At 41.1% G+C, this 18,492-nt stretch overlaps 2 non-coding genes across 2 annotated transcripts; both read right to left on the reverse strand.

Annotated features, from left to right (window-relative positions):
- Nucleotides 1-492: 492 nt before the first annotated feature.
- LOC112738682 (small nucleolar RNA R71) lies at nucleotides 493-600 on the reverse strand. The gene has a single exon (XR_003169628.1). It is a non-coding gene; the product is annotated as a small nucleolar RNA R71 (small nucleolar RNA).
- Nucleotides 601-12,736: 12,136 nt separating this feature from the next.
- Nucleotides 12,737-12,840, reverse strand: LOC112739685 (small nucleolar RNA R71). Its single transcript, XR_003170622.1, has one exon. It is a non-coding gene; the product is annotated as a small nucleolar RNA R71 (small nucleolar RNA).
- Nucleotides 12,841-18,492: the final 5,652 nt, after the last annotated feature.

Genomic DNA, 18,492 nt, shown 5'->3' on the forward strand with positions numbered 1-18,492 from the left:
CCTGAAAAGACCTTGAAGAGAAAACTAAGAGAAGCTAAAGCACAATTCTCTCTAGAGGGCCTAACAGAGCTTTTCAAAGAAGAAGAAACTATGACAGCCGAAAACAACAATGCCAACAATGCAAGGAAGGTGCTTGGTGACTTTACTGCACCTACTCCCGACTTCTATGGGAGAAGCATCTCAATCCCTGCCATTGGAGCAAACAACTTTGAACTTAAGCCTCAATTAGTTTCTCTAATGCAACAGAATTGCAAGTTTCATGGACTTCCATTGGAAGATCCTCATCAGTTCTAAGCTGAATTCTTGCAAATCTGTGACACTGTCAAGACCAATGGGGTTGACCCTGAAGTCTACAGACTTATGCTTTTTCCTTTTGCTGTAAGAGACAGAGCTAGGACATGGTTGGATTCACAACCTAAAGAAAGCCTGAACTCTTGGGAAAAGCTAGTCAATGCCTTCTTGGCAAAGTTCTTTTCACCTCAAAAAGTGAGCAAGCTTAGAGTGGAAGTCCAAACCTTCAGACAGAAGGAAGGTGAATCCCTCTATGAAGCTTGGGAAAGATACAAGCAATTGATCAGAAGGTGCCCTTTTGACATGCTTTCAGAATGGAGCATCATAGGTATTTTCTATGATGGTCTGTCTGAACTATCCAAGATGTCATTGGATAGCTCTGCTGGAGGATCTCTTCATCTGAAGAAGACACCTGCAGAAGCTCAGGAACTCATTGAAATGGTTGCAAATAACCAATTTATGTACACTTCTGAAAGGAATCCTGTGAATAATGGGACAAATCAGAAGAAAGGAGTTCTTGAAATTGATACTCTGAATGCCATATTGGCTCAGAATAAAATATTGACTCAGCAAGTCAATATGATTTCTCAGAGTCTGTCTGGAATGCAAGCTGCACCAGGCAATACTAAGGAAGCTTCCTCTGAAGAAGAAGCTTATGATCCTGAGAACCCAACAATGGAAGAGGTGAATTACATGAGAGAACCCTATGGAAACACCTATAATCTTTCATGGAGAAATCATCCAAATCTCTCATGGAAGGATCAACAGAGACCTCAAAAAGGTTTCAACAGCAATAATGGTGGAAGAAACAGGTTTAGCAATAGCAAGCCTTTTTCATCATCTTCTCAGCAACAAACAGAGAATTCTAAGCAGAGCCACTCTGACTTAGCAACCATTATCTCTGATCTAATCAAAACCACTCAAAGTTTCATGACTGAAATAAGGTCCTCCATTAGAAATTTGGAGGCACAAGTGGGTCAACTGAGTAAGAAAATTACTGAACTCCCTCCTAGTACTCTCCCAAGCAATACAGAAGAGAATCCAAAGAGAGAGTGCAAGGCCATAAACACGTCTCACATGACCGAACCTGGAGAGGAGGAAGAGGCAGTGATCTCCACTGAGGAAGACCTCAATGGACGTCCACTGACCTCCATGGAGTTCCCTAATGAGGAACCATGGGAATCTGAGGCTCAGACTGAGACCATAGAGATTCTATTAAATTTACTTCTGCCATTCATGAGCTCTGATGAACATTCCTCCTCTGAAGAGGATGAAGATGTTACTGAAGAGCAAGTTGCTAAGTACCTTGGAGCAATCATGAATCTAAATGCCAGGTTGTTTGGTAATGAGACTTGGGAGGATGAACCTCCATTGTTCATCAAAGAACTGGATGACTTGACTAGGCAGAGATTACCTCTGAAGAGACAAGACCCTGGAAAGTTCTCAATACCTTGTACCATAGGAACCATGACCTTTGAGAAGGCTCTGTGTGACCTGGGATCAAGTATAAACCTTATGCCTCTCTTTGTAATGGAGAAGCTAGGGATCATTGAGGTACAAGCTGCAAGAATCTCACTGGAGATGGCAGACAATTCAAAAAAATAGGCTTATGGACTTGTAGAGGATGTCTTGGTAAAGGTTGAAGACCATTACATCCCTGCTGATTTCATAATCCTAGAGACTGGGAAGTGTATGGATGAATCCATCATCCTTGGCACACCCTTCCTAGCCACAACAAAAGTTGTGATTGATGTTGACAGAGAAGAATTGATCATTCAAGTGAATGAAGACTCCCTTGTGTTTAAAGCTCAAGGATATCCCTCTGTCACCATGGAGAGGAAGCATGAAGAGCTTCTCTCAATACAGAGTCAAACAGAGCCCCCACAGTCAAACTCTAAGTTTGGTGTTGGGAGGCCACAACCAAACTTTAAGTTTGGTGTTGAACCCCCACATTCAAACTCTAAGTTTGGTGTTGGGAGGTTCCAACATTGCTCTGAACATCTGTGAGGCACCATGAGAGCCCACTGTCAAGCTATTGACATTAAAGAAGCGCTTGTTGGGAGGCAACCCAATCTTTACTTATCTATGTTAAATTTCTATTTTCTTTTGTTATTTTATATTTTCTATAGGTTGATGATCATGTGAAGTCACAAAAACAATTGAAAAAGCAAAAACAGAAGGAAAAACAGTATTAAAAAATAGAACACCCTGGAGGAGAAATTTACTGGCGTTTAAACGCCAGTAAGGGTAGCAGAATGCGCGTTAAACGCCCAGTCTGGCACCAGACTGGCGTTTAACGCCAGGAATGGGCAAGAAGCTGGCGTTAAATGCCAGAAATGGGTAGCAGCCTGGCGTTTAACGCCAGGATTGGCAGCAAGGGGCGTTTTGCATGCCACATGGTGCAGGGATGAGAAATCATTTACACCTCAGGATCCGTGGACCCCACAGGATTCCCACCTACCCAACCTCTCTCTTTCTTCTTCACCCATTCACCAATCACCTCAATACCTCTTCCCCAAGAACCCCTCACCTATCAAATCCCACCATTCTCTTCACCACTCACATCCCGCCTTCATAAAACTCCACCTACCTCACCATTCAAATTCAAACCACTTTCCCACCCAAACCCACCCATAATGGCCGAACCATACCCCCCTCTCCACTCCTATATAAACCCATCTTCACTCCTTCATTTTCACACAACCTAAACACTACTTCTCCCCCTTGGCCAAAATACAAAGCCCCCTCCATCTCCTCTATTTCTTCTTCTTCTACTCTCTTCTTTCTTCTTTTGCTCGAGGACGAGCAACCTTCTAAGTTTGGTGTGGTAAAAGCTAAAGCTTTTTATTTTTCTATAACTATTTATGACACCAAAGGTTGGAGAAACCTCTAGAAAGAGGAAAGGGAAGGCAAAAGCTTCCACCTCCGAGTCATGGGAGATGGAGAGATTTCTCTCAAAGGTGCATCAAGACCACTTCTATGAAGTTGTGGCCAAGAAGAAGGTGATCCCCGAGGTTCCTTTTAATGCTCAAAAAGGGCGAATATCCGGAGATCCGACATGAGATCCGAAGAAGAGGTTGGGAAGTTCTCACCAACCCCATTCAACAAGTTAGAATCTTAATGGTTCAAGAGTTCTATGCCAATGCATGGATCACCAAGAACCATGATCAAAGTGTGAACCCGGATCCTAAGAATTGGCTTACAATGGTCTGGGGAAAATACTTAGATTTTAGTCTGGAAAATGTAAGGTTGGCGTTCAACTTGCCCATGATGAAAGGAGATGCACACCCATACACTAGAAGGTCAACTTTGATCAAAGGTTGGACTAAGTCCTCATGGACATATGTGAAGAGGGTGCTCAATGGAAGAGAGATTCAAGAGGGAAGCCGGTTCAACTAAGAAGGCATGACCTCAAGCCCGTGGCTAGGGGATGGTTGGAGTTCATCCAACGCTCAGTCATTCCTACTAGCAACTGGTCTGAAGTTATTATAGACTGGGCTATCATGATTCATAGCATCATGATTAGAGAGGAAGTAGAAGTTCATGAGGTTATATCCCAAGAACTCTACAAGGTGGCGGACAAGTCCTCTATTATGGCAAGGTTAGCCTTCCCTCATCTCATTTGTCACCTCTGCAATTCAGCTGGAATTGACATAGAGGAAGACATCCTCATTGATGAGGACAAGCCCATCACTAAGAAAAGGATGGAGCAAGTGAGAGAACCTCACCAAGAGCATGAGGAAACTCCTCATCATGAAATCTCTGAGATACCTCAAGGGATGCATTTTTCTCCACAAAACTATTGGGAGCAAATTAACACCTCCCTAGGAGAATTAAGTTCCAACATGGGACAACTAAGGGTGGAGCACCAAGAGCATTCCATCCTCCTCCATGAAATTAGGGAAGACCAAAGAACCATGAGAGAGGAACAACAAAGGCAAAGGAGAGACATTGAGGAGCTCAAGCACTCCATAAGATCTTCAAGAGGAAGAACAAGCCGCCATCACTAAGGTGGACCCATTCTTTAATTTCCTTGTTCTTTATTTTCTATTTTTCGAAAAATATGCTTTATGTTTATTTATGTTTGTGTCTTTATTACATGATCATTAGTGTCTAAGTGTCTATGCCTCAAAGCTATGAAAATGAATCCATCACCTTTCTTAAATGAAAAATATTTTTAATTGAAAAAGAAAAAGAAGTGCATGAATTTCAAATTTTAAAACAGTTTAGTTATTTTGATGTGGTGGCAATACTATTATTTTTCTGAATAAATGCTTGAACAGTGCATTTTTTTAATTTGTTGTTTAAAGAATGTTAAAATTGTTGGCTCTTAAAAGAATGATGGGAAAAGGAAAAATGTTATCTGCTGATCTGAAAAATTATAAAATTGATTCTTGAAGAAAGAAAAAATAGTGAAAAGCTTGCAGAAAAAAAAATAAAAAAGAGAGAAAGAAAAGCAAGCAGAAAAAGCCAATACCCCTTTAAACCAAAAGGCAAGGGTGATAAAAAGGGATCCAAGGCTTTGAGCATTAGTGGATAGGAGGGCCCACAGGAATAAAATCCTGGCCTAAGCGGCTAAACCAAGCTGTCCCTAACCATGTGCTTGTGGCGTGTCGGTGTCAAGTGAAAACTTGAGACTGAGCGGTTAAAGTCGTGGTCCAAAAGAAAAAAGAGTGTGCTTAAGAGCTCTGGACACCTCTAATTGGGGACTCTAGCAAAGCTGAGTCATAATCTAAAAAAGTTCACCCAGTTATGTGTCTGTGGCATTTATGTATCCGGTGGTAATACTGGAAAACAAAATACTTAGGGTCACGGCCAAGACTCATAAAGTAGCTGTGTTCAAGAATCAACATACTTAACTAGGAGAATCAATAACACTATCTAGATTCTGAGTTCCTATAGAAGCCAATCATTCTGAACTTCAAAGGATAAAGTGAGATGCCAAAACTGTTCAGAAGCAAAAAAGCTAAAAGCCCCGCTCATCTAATTAATACTGATCTTCATAGATGTTTTTGAAATTCATTGTATATTCTCTTCTTTTTATCCTATTTGATTTTCAATTGCTTGGGGACAAGCAACAATTTAAATTTGGTGTTGTGATGAGCGGATAATTTATACGCTTTTTGGCATTATTTTTAGTATATTTTAGTTAGTTTTTATTATGTTTTTATTAATTTTTAAATAAAAATCACTCTTCTGGACTTTACTATGAGTTTGTATATTTTTCTGTGATTTTATGTATTTTCTGGCTGAAATTGAGGGACCTAAGCAAAAATCTTATTCAGAGGCTGAAAAAGGACTGCAGATGCTGTTGGATTCTAACCTCCCTGCACTCAAAGTGAATTTTCTGGAGATACAGAAGCCCAATTGGTGCGCTCTCAATTGCGTTAGAAAGTAGACATCCTGGGCTTTCCAGCAATATATAATAGTTCATACTTTGCCCAAGATTTGATGGCCCAAATAGGCGTTCCAAGTCAGCTTAAGAATTCTGGCGTTTAACTCCAAAACTGGCACAAAAGCTGGAGTTAAACGCCCAAACTGGCACAAAAGCTGGCGTTTAACTCCAAGAAAAGTCTCTACACATGGAAGCTTCAATGCTCAGCCCAAGCACACACCAAGTGGGCCCGGAAGAAGATTTCTGCATTAATTACTCATTTCTGTAACCCTAAGCTACTAGTTTTCTATAAATAGGACCTTTTGCTATTGTATTTGGAGATCTTTGATAAGTCTTATGCTATCTTAGACACGTTTGGAGGCTGGCCATTCGGCCATGCCTAGACCTTGTTCTTATGTATTTTCAATGGTGGAGTTTCTACACACCATAGATTAAGGTGTGGAGCTCCGTTGTTCTTCATGAAATAATACAAAGTACTATTATTTTTCTATTCAACTCAAGTCTATTTCTTCTGCAAGATATTCATTCGCACCCAAGAACATGATGAATGTGATGATTATGTGACACTCATCACCATTCTCACCTATGAATGCGTGACTGACAACCACTTTTGTTATACATGCAAACAAGCTTGAATGTGTATCTCTTGGGTTTCTAATCTAAGATTGGAACCTTCGTGGTATAGGCTAGAATTATTGGCGGTCATTCCTGAGATCCGGAATGTCTAAACCTTGTTTGTGGTATTCTGAGTAGGATTTGGGAAGGGATGGCTATGACAAGCTTCAAACTCGCGATTGTTGGGCGTGTGACAGACGCAAAAGGATCAATGGATCTTATTCCAACATGATCAAGAACCGACAGATGATTAGCCGTGCGGTGACAACACATTTTGAACGTTTTCACTGAGAGGACGGGAAGTAGCCATTGACAACGGTGATGCCCAACATAAAGCTTGCCATGGAAAGGAGTATGAATGATTGGAAGAAGGCAATAGGAAAGCAGAGGTTCAGGAGGAACAAAGCATCTTCATACGCTTATCTGAAATTCCAACCAAAGAATTACATAAGTATCTCTATCTTTATGTTTTATTTATCTTTTAATTATCAATTCTCCATCACCATCTGAATTAGCCTGACTGAGATTTATAAGGTGACCATAGCTTGCTTCAAGCCGACAGTCTCCGTGGGATCGACCCTTACTCACGTAAGGTTTATTACTTGGACGACCCAGTGCACTTGCTGGTTAGTTATGCGGAATTGTGACAAAGTGTGATTCATGTTTAAGAGCTCCAAGTCCTTTGGCGCCATTGTTGATGATCACAATTTCGTGCACCAATCAGCAGCATAGCCAGTCGACAAGTTGGATACAACAACTCCAGCCGCCACTCACCGGCTGGACACATCAGCACCGACCAGTACAGGAGATCTCGTCCGAGATCGACCTCCAGTTTCAGGTAATCCTCCGAACATTGGCGCCGTTGCCGGGGACCTGGAAGTCATCCCACCACCATGGCGGACGACCATGACAACGACCATGATTCAGACCTAGAGGACAGAACGCCGCACAAAAATGCGGACGCTACGCCAATAGATACTCCGGAATCTAACAGAGAAAAAACTCATCAAATCCAGGAGTAATAGAAGCATTTCAAGATCGTTTAAAGCAACTTCAAAAAGAAAGCCAGCATCAACGAAAAGTTGGCAAGGATCTACAAAGAGAGGTAAGGCGACGTCGAGAGTTAGAAGATAAAATCCTACAACTCGAAGCCGATCTCAAAGCAAATGCTATTCGGACCACCCCTGAGGACAATTCACGCAAAGATCAAGATCCATTCACTAGGGAAATCATGAAAACTAAAATTTCTAAGGACTTTAAACTCCCAGATATGACTCTGTATGATGGCACTACAGATCCCAACCATCACCTCAGCAACTTCAGAAGCAGAATGTACCTCACCGACGCCTCAAACGCTGTTCGCTGCAAAGCTTTTCCAACGACTCTCACGAAGACAGCAATTAGATGGTTCGACAATTTACCTCCTAAGTCCATCTCAAGCTTTGACGACCTAGCCAAAAAATTCCTGGCCAGATTCTCCATCCAAAAAGACAAGGCCAAGCACGCCCCCAGTCTACTAGGAATAAGGCAAGGAGATCGGGAAAGTCTTCGCAACTACATGGAGAGATTCAACAAAACATGCCTAGACATACAAAGCTTTCCAACAGAGGCCACCATCATGGGCCTCATCAGTGGCCTACGAGAGGGACCTTTTAGCCAATCTATATCAAAGAAATATCCCACATCTCTGGATGAGGTGCAGGAGCAAGCTGAAAAATATATCAACATGGAAGAAAACTCTCGGTTGGGAGAAACCTCAAAATCCGGATTCTCCTACCGAGACAAAGATAAAGAATCCAAAAAGAAGGAAGATCTACAAGGGGAGAAAATTAAAAAATATCACAATTACACTCCTCTTAGGGTATCCCTGGTAGATGTCTACAAAGAAGTCTGCCATACGGAAAAAATACCCCCAGCTCGACCCCTCAAAGGCAAAAGAGGAGGAGGAAACTGGAATGAATATTGTGAATACCATCGAGTCCGTGGGCACTCCACCAACGAATGCTTTGACTTAAAAAACGTCATAGAAAAATTGGTGAGAGAAGGAAAACTAGATCGGTTCCTGGCCACCCGAGATGTTGAGCAAAGAAAGAGACGAAGGGATGAAGATGTCGGACGAGCTGAGCGATCACCTCGTACACCAGAAAGACACGTCCACATGATACACGGCGGATTTGCAGGAGGAGGAATCTCCAAATCATCTCGCAAAAGATATCTCAAAGAAGTATATCATGTCGAAGGGAAGGAGGAAGCACTCGACATCCCTGCAATCATGTTCACCAAAGAAGACAGAACAAGTATCATCCCCGGACACGACGATCCCATGGTCATCACCATCATACTGGCAAACACCAATCTCCACCGCACACTAATAAACCAAGGGAGCTCAGCTTAGAAGAAAAGGAGCTTAGAGCATACCCGAACAGGCTGTTCGGACTGGGAGATACCCCGGTACAACCACTGGGATACGTGTCACTACATACAACCTTCAGAAAAGAGAACCAATCCAGAACACTCAAGATAGACTACATCGTGGTCGACGTGAGTTCAGCCTACAATGCCCCAATCGGTCGGACAACACTAAATCAACTCGGCGCAATAGTCTCAACTCCACATCTATGCATGAAATTCCCAACTACAGAAGGGATAGCTACGATAAAAGCAGATCAAAAGATGGCACGCCGCTGTTATAATGAAAATCTAAACCTCAGAGGCAGAGTAGAAGAGTTCCATACAATTGAGCTTGGTGGAGTTCAGAGACGAGAAGAACTCCATGCACAACCCGAAGGTGAAGTAGAGAAAGTTCAGATCGGAGACACCTCGGACAAAACAACTAATATTTGCATGATCCTGAAAGGAAACGTAAAAGAATTACTAGTACAGTTCTTACGAGATAATGTCGATCTCTTCGCATGGAAAGCTACAGACATGCCAGGCATAGACCCCAAGCTAATGTGTCATAAGTTGGCGGTCTATCCAAGATCTCGGTCGGTACAGCAGAGACGAAGAAAACATGGGCCAGAACGATCCCAAGCTGTGGAAGAACAGGTACAAGCACTACTGGAGGCAGGATTCATAAGAGAAGTCAAGTACCTGATGCCAAGGCATCATAGGCTAGTTTCACTAGCATTTTTCTGTTAGTTTTAGTTGTTTTATGCATTTTCTTGAGCTTAAAGTAACCAAAAATGGTTAAATGAAGAACAAAGTAATGAACCATCCAAACAATATGATTTTGATGCAAATTCCATGAGTTTTAGTTATATTACTTAAATGCTATGAATGAAAGAATTCTCATGAAATTTTGCAAGACTTTGATGCAATTGTTTGGATGATTTCAGGGAAGAAGAGGCTAAGCAAGGAAGCAACAAAATCAATAAAGGAAGCTTGAATATCACATGTGGAGTTTAAGTTCCAGTTTAAGCCTAAACTGGAGCTTAAACGCCAAAATCATGAAGGATAAGAAATGCTGGGATTGAAGTTTAACCTCCAGTTTGACCTCAAACTGGAGGTTAAACGCCAGAATGAAAAGCCTCACTTAAGGAGCATTCCACGTTTAACCTCCAGTTTGACCTCAAACTGGAGGTTAAACGCCAGAATGAGTATGCCACCAGGGAGGAGTTCCACGTTTAACCTCCAGTTTGACCTCAAACTGGAGGTTAAACGCCAGAACCAGGAAGAGTACCAGGGAGCCATTCCACGTTTAAGCTCCAGTTTGACTCAAACTGGAGCTTAAACGTGTTCGATAGCTTTTCTACTCCAGGGTTGCTCTCTCCATCTCCACGTTTAACCTCCAGTTTGACCTCAAACTGGAGGTTAAACGTGTTCGACATCTCCAGGGCTACCATTCCAAGCTTCCACGTTTAACCTCCAGTTTGACCTCAAACTGGAGGTTAAACGTGTTCGACCTCCAGTATGCCTCCACCCTTTTCCACGTTTAACCTCCAGTTTGACCTCAAACTGGAGGTTAAACGTGTTCGACACCTCCAGGGCCACCATTCTAAGCTTCCACGTTTAACCTCCAGTTTGACCTCAAACTGGAGGTTAAACGTGTTCGACCTCCAGGGCTGCCCTTCCTATCTCCACGTTTAAGCTTCAGTTTAACCTTAAACTGAAGCTTAAACGTGTTCGACTACATGACTCTCCAGGGCTACCTTCTTCCATTTCCACGTTTAAGCTTCAGTTTAACCTTAACTGAAGCTTAAACGTGCTTCTACAAATGGCCTCACTGGAAGTGTCTGGCGTTTAAGCTGCAGTTTAAGCTTAAACTACAACTTAAACGCCACTCTTGAAAAAGGTTTCTGGGCCAAAAATATTGTGATTTAAGTTAGTCTTTGAGCACAATTATTAACTTAAACTTACTTTGGTATGAAACCCAATTGAATATCATGGTTTATGGGATTGGGCCTGAAGGATTGATGAGTTTGAAATCTCAATTTATTGTGTCATGTGTCATTATTTGATTATCACTAAGTTGGCTCAATAAATGTTACAGGATTTGGATCAACAACCTCATCAAGATTATGGATCATAAACCCAAGGCAAAAGGAAAGCAAGGAGAGGCCTCAAAGCCCAAGAAGCACAACTGAAGCTCAATATAGAAAGTGTATAAATAGGATAGAAGTTAAGTTAGAGGAGACTTTTACTTTTCACTTTAGCTAGTTTCCTTTTCTTTGTAATTGAATTCAGAGCTATGATTCACTAAACCCCCTTTCATTGGGTTAGGGAGCTCTATTGTAATTCAATGAATCAATAATAGTTTATCTTCTTCTTCAACCTTTTCTCTTGAATTTTGTTAGAAAGCTTCTCGATCTAATTCCATTGAGTAGTTGTCTTGGGAAAGAAACTACTCATTCTTGGAATCCTTCGGAGCCTTGGGAAAGGAATGAAGGATTCATGCTAGAGAAGCTTTCTCACAGTGGATTGGATTGGGGTTTGGATGGATATTGTGACATGTAATCCTACCAAATTGTGGTTCATGAAATTGTGTGGTATAATCAGTGATCAAGCATCATCTCTTCTTATGAACATTTAAACCAAGGGATTGGGAATTTGTTTGTTTTTAGAGAGCATTGGTGAGCCAAGGAATTGGGATCCAATCATATAAGATTGCCAAGCAAAATTCAATGAATGCATTGGTTGAGGAAGAGATATACATGTTTTGATTCGGAGATTTCAATATCTCCTAAACCCAATGAATTCCCCATTTCTGATTTCCACTTTCTCTTTACATTCTGCAATTCAATTCTTGCAATCACCCCCATTCCCTTTTAATTTCAGCAATTTACATTCTGCTCTTTAATTCATGCAATTTAAGATTCAGCCATTTAATTTTCTTGTCATTTACTTTTCCCGCCAATTTTACATTCCGCAATTCTCATCTCAAATCTTGATTCCGCTCAACTAGAACACACTTCTAATCCGAATTGCTCACTCAACCAATCCTTGTGGGATTCGACCTCACTCTATTGTGAGTTTTTACTTGACGACGATAACCGGTGCACTTGCCGGAAGGAATTTTGCCGATCGTGCAATTTCCTAATCGTAGCATAACTAGTTTATGTGCATCAAGAATATGGCGCCGTTGCCGGGGATTGGTTTTCGATTGACAATTCTCAAATTGGAAGCTAACTAGATTGAGCAATTTTCTCTTGCTTTGTTAATTCTGTTCTAGATACTTGTTGAATTTTAATTTCTGCACTTGGTTACATGCTTTCCTTCTTTATGCCTTTAAATTCATACAACTAACTCACTGACTCACTAACTGTTTGAATTAATTCCTCAATTGAGCTAACCATACTCTTCCAGTAACCAAGAGTATTTCACTTGTTTGTGTTTGAGCTGTGTTCTTGTATGACAGGTAGGAGAGGAGAGACATTAACTCCTCCATATACCGAACCAGAGAGGACCCTTCATAGACTTAGAAGGGAAGCAAGAGGGAAGAGAGTAGTGGGAGAAGAGGAATCTGAAGGAGAATCTGAGGACAATTTTGAGGAAGCTCTAGATCTCAACATGGATAGAGAAGTTCACAACCATGAGAGAGCTGATGGAAACAATGCCATTCCTGAGAGGAGGGTTCTTAGCTCATACATAAACCCAACCTCTGGGAATTGTGGTAGTAGCATCCAGAAACCACCCATTCAGGCCAACAATTTTGAGCTCAAGCCACAGCTAATATCACTTGTGGAGAATCATTGTTCTTTTGGAGGAGGTGCTAATGAAGACCCAAACCAACATCTCACAAAATTCCTGAGAATTTGTGACACTGTGAAGTCCAATGGAGTCCAGGAAGATGCCTATAAACTGCTTTTATTCCCATTTTCACTTAGGGACAAAGCAGCTAAGTGGCTGGAATCATTCCCAAGGGGGAGTCTAACAACATGGGATGAGGTGGAAAGCAAGTTTCTGGCACGTTTCTACCCTCCACAAAAGGTCAATAGGCTTCGATCTGAGGTTCAGACTTTTAGACAACAAGATGGTGAAACTCTCTACGAGGCATGGGAGAGATTCAAGGACTTGACAAGGAAATGCCCACCAAACATGTTCCATGATTGGGTGCAATTGCACATCTTCTATGATGGGCTTTCTTATGAATCAAGGAAGGCTGTAGACCATTCATCAGGAGGTTCATTGAACAGGAAAAAGACTGTGGAAGAAGCCATTGAAGTGATCGAGACAGTGGCTGAGAATGAGTACTACTATGCATCAGAAAGGCACAACACTAAGGGAGTCATGGAGCTGAACCATGTTGATACAATTCTAGCCCAAAACAAGGTGTTTGCCAAGCAACTAGCAGAGCTTACCAGGCAATTAGAAACAAAGCAAGTGGCTGCAATACACACACAAGATCAAGAGGAAGTAGGCATTGAAGGAGGTGATTGGGATGAGGTTAACTATGTGGGAAACCAACAAAGGCAATCATATGATCCAGATTCCAACACTTACAACCCAGGCTGGAGAAACCACCCAAACTTTGGGTGGGGAAACCAACAAACCCAACCACAAAACCACAAACCTTACAACCACAACCAACAAAACAATTCCACATACCAAAACTCCAACCAAAGATCATACCAAGCCACACAAAACACTTACCCCCAATCATCATATCATGACCAAAATAATCAACATACCCAACCTAATCCGAACCAACAATTTCAAGATCAATTAAACCGGATAGAATGAATTATGGCAACCATGAGTCAAGACATCATTGAACTGAAGAGCTTCAGGGATGATGTGAGAACTACCTTAAGAAACCATGGTGAAAAACTCAAAAGGATGGAATCTCAAGTAGGAGAGCTATCTCAACAGGCACCCAAATCAACTGCAGTGTTCCCTAGTGACACAGAAAAGAATCCTAAAGGGGAACAAAAGAGAGTAAGATGGGAAGAATGTAAAGCCATCACCATAATGAAGGAAGTCTCAGAAGAAGAAGGAATCAGGCCCTCAGAGCAGGAACCAGAAATCTTGAAGGAAGGTGTGGAAGAAGTTAAGCAAGAAGGTGGAACTGAGCAAGCCAAGGAACAGCAAAAAGGCATGATGGAAATATACCAACCAAAAGCACCATTTCCTGAGAGGTTAGGAGGAGGTGAAAAAAGGAAAACCTACTCAAGGTTTCTAGAGACATTTAACTCTCTTCATGTCAATATTCCCTTTCTTGAGATTCTTCATCAAATGCCCACACACATCAAGTATTTAAAGGAATTGTTAAGCAAAAAAAGAGTTTTGAAGGGAGGACAAACAGTAACAATGAACAAAGAATGCAGTGCTCTCATCAAGAAGGACACACTCTCTAAGAAAACGGACCCAGGAAGTTTTCATATCCCTTGCATCATAGGGGAAACAAAAATTGACAGAGGATTCTGTGATCTAGGAGCTAGCATAAATGTGATGCCTCTAACTCTTATGAAGAGGCTACAACTGAATGAGGTGAGATCCACTGATGTAATCATACAACTGGCTGACAAAACTCAGAAGCAAGCTGAAGGGGTAGTTGAAAATGTGCTGGTGAAAGTGGGGGATTATTATTTCCCCACAGACTTTGTCATTGTGGACATGGAGGAAAGCTACTTACACCCTATCATTCTGGGCAGACCATTTCTAGCCACTACTAGAGCGCTCATAGATGTAGAACAAGGAGAGCTAATTCTGAGAATACATGATGAACAGCTCATTTTTAAAGTCTTCAAACCTGCATCTGAGCCTGAACCAGAACCTGAAAAGCCTAAAGATGATAGTAGCCATCCGTGTTTGGAGGAAAGTAATCCAGCAGCTGAGACTCTAAAACAGTCATTGGAAGGCAAACAAGAGTTGCAAGAGTTAGAGCCACAAGAATCAGTGGAAACAGATCAGAAGGATCCTCCTGACATAAAGGTCAATGAAGAAATCCTCAAGAGAAAGGGAAGAGTGATAGGGAGATTGCCAAGAGGATGGAGAAACAAGAAAATTCCCACTGAAGGTTTTTCTCCGGGAGATAACGTGATATCAAGTCATTATCTGCCAATCCCACCTGGCCTCAAAACCATTCCTTCCCAGCTCCCTCAAGTGTTCACAATCAGGAAAGTTCTTTCTATGGAACATTTAGAGGTCATGAATGAATCAAGTGGGGACGTTTTCATAGTGAGAGGAGAGGACGTCAAGCACTACAATCCACCCTAACAAGGGACAACCGTCAAGCTAGTGACGTTAAAGAAGCGCTTCATGGGAGGCAACCCATGTTTTTAGTATCCTTAATCTTTAGTGCTTTGTTTTACATCTAATAAAGCATGGTTTCTTATGCATGAACTTGAATCCTCAGGACAACTATTGATTAAGTGCACTAAACCTTGCATGTAAATTACGATGGGTCTCTAAGTTTGGTGTGCTTGATGGCACTCCCAAATCTTACTCGAATTGAATTCCATCTTTCATTCAAGGTGCACAACCAAACATTAAGTTTGGTGTTCTTTTTGAACACAGTTTATGAAAAGCAAGAAGTTCCTCTGGATTTCAAAATTCATGACAAGTATACCATTCACATGTTTTAATACTTTGGTTTCAATTACTTAGGTTAGTCACTTTGTTTAGAATCAAAGAGCCAAGGTGACTATGATTTATTAGAATTATGCACACTCATTAAGGACAACCAATATGGATTTCATGTCATCAGGAGACTTAACCAAACACTAAGTTTGGTGTCCAAATAATAAGTGTGCATACATGTAGAAGTCACGGCTATAAGCTCATAAAGACAAGCATTGATTTACATGTGCAAATACTATTCATAATTCACATGGACCGAAAAATGATAGCAAATTTGTTTGTTTGTGCAGGTACAAAAGAAAAGACAAAAATGGAGGAAAAAGACAAAGGGAGGTACGTGCTTGGTCAAAAAGAAAATCCACAAATCTTTGAAACTAACACATGGGAAAAGGAAGTTCTGCAAGAAAAGAAAGCTACATGTACAACCTAATGCATCCAGAATACTTCCAAGAAAATGAAAAGCCAATCGTCCTTATCTACAATTCATATATTTACCATCAAGCCACCCTTCACAAACCACCCTAGCCGTTCATTTTTCACTCATGGGCACTATAAAGAACCACTTGGGGAACGAGTCCCACACCACCAATTCTCCTTCATACACATTTTCCTTCATCACAGCATAACTATCTCTTGCCGAAAACAACCTCACCACACCTCCAACAACACTTCTTGCTTCACCTTGTTAACTTTAGCTTGTCACTCACCAAAACTAAAAAAAAAAACCAATGGCAGCTTCATCTAGCCACAAAAGAAGAAAAGACAAGCAGCCAATGGAGGAAAACAGGGAATTTGATGCATGGAGATACAGATCAGTGTTCCATGAGATTCAAGCCGAATGGATGAGACCTAAAACGGTACTAGCTGAGGTTCCCTTTGACCTTGAAAAGGATGAGTTCCCAGGTGTTTGGGAAAAGATCAAAAAGAGGAAGTGGGAGCTCCTAACTAAGCCAATCACTAGAATCAACATCAACTTGGTGAAAGAGTTTTATGCAAATGCAGTAAGGGAGGATCAAACCAAGAACCCCACATACAAAAGCTATGTGAGAGGGGTGGAAGTTGACTTCAGTCCTAAAGCAATCATGAAAACTCTTGGCCTGAAAAACATACATTTCAGCCAAGCAAGTTATGAAGAAAGGGTGATAGGAGAACCTGACTATACAACTATTGCTGAAGACCTTTGTGCCATCAGAGCTGAATGGGTGAGAAAAACAAGAGGGGCGCCAAGAGTCTTGAGAAGGGGAGACCTAACACCTGAAGCTAAAGGGTGGTATGCAATAGTTAGGAGATCCATCCTACCCACTGCAAACTCTTCAGAAATAGTCCCTAAAAGAGCCATCTTGCTACATTGCATTATGGTTGGAGGAGAGATCAAAGTTCATAAACTCATTGCTGAACAGATACAAGAGTTTAGTGAGAAAAGTGACCCTGAATCCTGGCTCCACTTCCCTAGCACTATCATTAGACTATGCATCGATGCCCAAGTACCACTTGAGGATGAAAGACCTAATTGGCTATATCCTGGACTGGCCATAACTGCGCACAGAATGACTCTTGGCCCAACTCCTCCAAGACATACAAGAAGAAGAAATGAAGAAGGGCAACAAGTGGAAGCCGAGCAAGAAGCAGAACAAGAAAGACAGGAAGGAGAAGATAGAGAAGAAGAGCAAGAAGAGCAAGCAACTCCTGAAAGAAGACAACGGATTCCCAGAGACCCCATGGATATGAGCAGAATGCAGGAAATCATGGAAGGAATGTCTCAACAATACATGAGGTCTCAGGAGAGACAAGAGGACTTTCATCTAAAAATGATGGATATGCAAAGGAACTTTGAATCAAGATTCTTCGATCTGCAAAGGGAACAAAATTTACACTTACAGGAATCCTTCAGCCACATATGCCAACACCAAGATGCCAATGTCTTGGCAATCAAGGAAGCCACCACTTTACAGAATGCAAGATACTCAGTCCAAGCTGATTACAACATCAGTTCGCAAATCAAGCTTAACTACATAGGGGAACATCTACACAAGATGGACCCAGCATTCCCAGCTTATGATGAGTATTTCAAAGGGAGGAAAGAAGGAGAAATAAACAAGGCAATGATCCTTGAAAAAGGAGTGGAAGAAACGATGAAAAAGGCTGGATTCTGGAAAAAGCTCATAAGAAAAGACAAGGGAGGCACAAGTGGTCAAAAAGAGGCAGGAAGCAAGAAGAAGCAGGATCCCAAGAATTAAGAAGAACCAAGCAATAAATAAGAGGTGGTCTCGTTCCTTAATAATCAAATGATAATTGGTGAATTGTCTTTATGAACGTGTTTTCATCATAAGTCATTTAAGTGTTATGTGGAGTTTTTTTTTTTTATGAGTCGTTTTTTTTAGTATGTGTGTTTGTTAAGTGCTTTGAATAAAGTGAATGCCTGGATGTTTGGATATAACTTCACCTTCTTAAACAAGTGCGTGCCATGCTTGTTCTGTTTCCAAAAATAAAAGAAAAGTTTGAACAAAAGTAACTTGGCTAAATTAGTGACAAATCAAGTAGAATTAAGTGGTGGTATGCATGCTTGATTGTTTAGTCAGATCACTAAAATTAGAGTGTAGAATTATCATTTTTTTATGTAGAAAGTGAACATTGTCTATGGATCTTGATGAATAAATGTCTTTGGCCATGAAAAAGAAAGAAAAAGAAAAAGAAAAAGCCACGGAAAAAGGCAACCAAAAAGCAAAAAAATTGAGAAAATAAGCTAGGTACCAATGGTTTGAACTTTTGAGACAAATGCCTGTGGTGTTTATGTATTAAGGATATGCTTGGATGAATAGGTTCTGAGGAGTGTTTCAACACTTGGTAACTTGGGTTAACTAACCCGGGATTATCAACCAAAAGTCCATTATCAAGAGCAACCTAAATACAAAACATTTAGTCACACAAAGAGGTGCTGGGCACCAATGTCTCAAGAAGAGATGTGAACTAAAATGCCTAAGGTGGATATGTGTAGTGCACTGATAAGAAAAAGAAAATGCCAAAGGCTTGTGCAACACATGACACTAAGCAAACAAGGAGCAAAAGAAGCTCTAAGAAAAAGAAAAGAAAAACAAAGAAGAGAAAAGTGCCAAAGACATAAGAATAACAAGAGGCCATAGCAAGTTTTAATGGATGCAATGAAAAAGTGA

Source organism: Arachis hypogaea, chromosome 13 (genome assembly GCF_003086295.3).
Source record: "Arachis hypogaea cultivar Tifrunner chromosome 13, arahy.Tifrunner.gnm2.J5K5, whole genome shotgun sequence".
Taxonomy (NCBI): Eukaryota; Viridiplantae; Streptophyta; class Magnoliopsida; order Fabales; family Fabaceae; genus Arachis; species Arachis hypogaea.